This window comes from Rhea americana, unplaced genomic scaffold, assembly GCF_003343005.1.
Source record: "Rhea americana isolate MKP2758 unplaced genomic scaffold, rheAme1 scaffold_40, whole genome shotgun sequence".
NCBI classification, from domain to species: Eukaryota; Metazoa; Chordata; class Aves; order Rheiformes; family Rheidae; genus Rhea; species Rhea americana.
The window spans coordinates 4694885-4698789 of NW_028186535.1; positions in this window are offsets into that span (position 1 = coordinate 4694885).

Here is a 3905-nt window from a genome sequence, read left to right on the forward strand (position 1 = left end):
TGTCAGTTTTGACAGGATTGCTGGTATAATTTAATGTTGATTTGATTTGTGGAATAAGCTTGCAATGTGGCGTCTGAATGTTTGCTGCTGTTTGAGTTTCCTAAGAGTTATCATGCAGTATACTTAATTCATGATATAGTGGCAGAGGAATAGACATAAACAGATGGCCAGGTTGCCCAAAGCTCAAAACAGACGTTCTTCTATATGTGTTTGTTTTAGTACAAGTAAGTTTATAAATGACTCTTAAGGTTCAAATATTGTAATATTTTCTTAAGGAAATTTGCAGTAACTTTTGACATTTTGTTAAGCTTTTTGTATTCATTATTGTTTGTGAAAGAAAATCCTCTGTGGTTTCATGACCATCATTTGTGAAAATTAAGTAACATTTCCATTCATCTCTTCTTCCATATAAATAGCATGTTCTATCTGACATTGTCAAACAGGTGACTTGTAGACAGTTTCTTGATGGTGGCTGCTTCCAATGTATTTATACAGATCGAGACATTTAGGTCACAAACCTTACTTATGTGAGTACACTGAGTGGCAAACACTGCCTTACAGAAATACCCACTGCAGTGCTGAGCCCACAGCAGACATCTTGTTTCTATCTCATTTTCCTTCACTTTTCACTTACATGATATCCATTCCCTGTCTGTTTTTCATACGGAAATAAATTCTACATGGATTCTATTTCTGATTTTTTTCCAGATTTGAACATTTTTTTTAATTAATTTCTCTATAATGTCTCTATATGTAATTTATACTTCTTTCCTTATCTTATCCTCCCTCCCTTTCTTTTTCTTCTTTCCATCTTTCCTGCTTGGCTTTCTCTTTCCTTTTCTCTTCTTTTCCTTCCTTCCTTCCTTGCTTTCTTCCTTCTTTCTGTCCTTCCTTCCCTCCTTCCCTCATATTAGGATATAAAACTAGATTCATATCTAAGTATGGGATACCTAAGGGTTCTGCTCACAAATATACATCTTTAGAGCTTCTTATGTAAATTGAAATTATATGGGAAAAATAAGTACTCCAAGTAGAAAAAAATTAGAAAACTGAAACTTTTATACAATAAAGCAATAAATAAAAAGAAAACTATTAGCACTTGTTCAATAGCAGATCCAAGATTGTGGTGTGTTTTCACGGAACATCATAAAATGTTCAAACTAGCAGGAAGCAGAACCACTCCTCATGGGAAGACTAGATAACAGCTTTGGCTGAGAGATCAACCAATATTAATGCATTCATTCTGGAGTTCACTTTGTCAGTATCAGTATTTTCCTAAGACTCCTCTCACTACTGCTTCTGTCTGCTTTGTGGTATTTTACTACCTTGAAGGCAGGAGAGCAGCACCCCTGCAGAGGATACCGATGCTGCTCTGTGGACGGTCAGGCAGGACGTGCTAATGAACAGTGCATCTGGCACTGTCTCTGCTGAAGCATGACCATGTCAGTGTTGTGAGACCTTCTATGTCTCATTATACCCTGCCTGTGTGCATGCACATGAGTTTCCAGTGCTGCTGGCTTGATTTCAGCTTTTTAGAGACAGGGCTCTGGCTTGGATGTACTAATCAGATTCCAAATATTGGCCTTTGCTTCAGCAATCACAGCCTCAAAAGAGGGAAAGCGACAAGGCGGAATGATCTTTACCATAGGGATGGAGCATGCTATGGAATCTATAAATGGCACAGCCAGGATGAATAGTATCATTGTACCGGATTTTGCAGACAGTGCCAGCTACCACAGTCAAAAGGACATTAGAGTAAAGCAACTAATAAAAGAGAAAAGAAAAGAGGGGAGGGGGCGGGGAGGTAGTGTTGAAAATCATGGGACTGAGAACATCGAGGCTTAAATGTGTTTTTCTCAGACAATGAACTGTCTGCATCAAAGTTAGTCCAATAGCATTTAGCTTTGTGCCTGCTTCCACTGTACCTGGTCACTGGATAAATAATGAATAGTGAGTGCAGACAGAGCTTACAAGGGCTCTATTATTACCACAGTTTAAACTCTTCATTTAATAGAAAGTACATAGGAGAGGAAGGAAAAAAAAAAAAAAAAAAAAAAAAANAAAAAAAAAAAAAAAAAAAACAAAGGAGCTAAGAAATGACGGTACACTGATTGGCCAGTAGTAAAAAACCCTTCATAGGAAAAATTGTTTCTGTTCTAATACAGCTTGTTACAGAAATAAATAGTACAAAATAATTCTATAACATTTTTTTTAATCCAAGAAGTTCAAAGCACCTTATAAGCTATTAACTAAAGGTGAAAGTTCCTAAAATATATTATGTGAACTGTGGGAAATATTCCACTAGCTCTCATTAAAACTTGAGCATCTAAATGGTGTTACTGAAATTTGAAATTTTCAACCTAAATAGCAGTACATTTCCAGGGTGCTATCGTAGACAGAACAGCCATTTCTCGTGTAACGGCCTATAAACATCAGGGTGGAAGAAAGTACCCTCTGATTTTATAGGCTTAGGTTTGGGGGTGCATCTATGTATCTTCTTTTGACTGGGAGTTTAGTCAAAATCTACACTAAAAAAAACAGCATTAAACAAAAAAAAATTAGAAAACATAGCTCTTAACTACTAATTCTATCTAGTTCAGATTTCCTACCTTCTCAATATTTTATATCCTTTTTCTTTCTTTCCATGAATTAACTGTATGTAACATATGTGTTTGTGTGCAAGGAAGAAAAAAATATCATTCTTGGAGATAATTGACAACACTGTTTGCAGCAAACAAAAGTAACACCTCAGGACTTCATGATGAGGACCATATGCTCAAATTAAGTTAAATGTGTTGTCTTGTTGGAGTGTGGTATTTTCTCATGCCATCATCTCTGTTTTGTCAGTTTTTACTGTTTGTCATATCACAACAAAATCCAGATCATAGATTGTTTCAGCACAGGATAGTAGGGGGGGGGTATTTTTTTATTATTATTATTTGTTATTGTAGAATGCCCAAAGTGCTTCTAAACGCTATAAAAACAAGACTGATTGTGTGATTTTCAGAGCTCAAGTTTCAGTGAAAATCAAGACAGATCCTTCAGGCATAGAGACTTAACTTCCTTTCATTACTGTGGGAATGAGCCATGGGAGAGTTATTTATGCTTCACAGTGTCTTTGAAAATCTCCCCAAAGTGACTTATGCTCTTAGTTGCTTTGGAAAGCCCCCTTTCTCCCCTTTTTACTCTTTCATAGTCATTCATTTGAAACACAAACAAAATTAAGAGCAATACTGGAGTAGAAAATAATTACTTTGAGAGGGAAATTTCATTACAAAAAATAAAAGCAGCAATTGTGAGAAATATTGTAGAAAGCTTTGCAATGTCTGTGAAGGAAGCAGAGAGTTTCTCTTGAAAGAAAGTAGACAATTTGTAATCATGCATGCTCTGTATTGATGCGCATCTACCTGCATGCAAGTGCTGCAAGCAGATCTCTCTCTTGCCCTTTCAACAAATGTTATCATTTCCCAAGGAGCACTATCTCTGCTGCAATCTGCACTTATTCTACCCTGACAGCTGTCTTGTCCCCACTGAGCATGCGCAGTGCCATTTCAGATAGTGTCCTGTGTCCTTCCCTCTGCATCTATTGACAGATCTGAACTCTCCTATTATCTCAAGTAGCCAACAGCAGGACCTGTCATTGAAGCAGAGAGGCTGTGTATATCTGAGCTGCTATCACGCAGCCCCATTATTTGTCCAATGACAGTGTCTTGTGATAAATGTTTCAAAAATGACATTTGAGATGACAGGGGAGGAAAACTCTTAAGTAAGAGACTACAGCTCCCAGTGTCTCCTGAGACACAATGTTGTCAATCATGGAAGAATATTTGCAAAAAGGTTAGATCACAGGCTGTCCAAAATCAATGTATTAGAGGCCACAAGATCTTTCCAATTTAAAAAAAAAA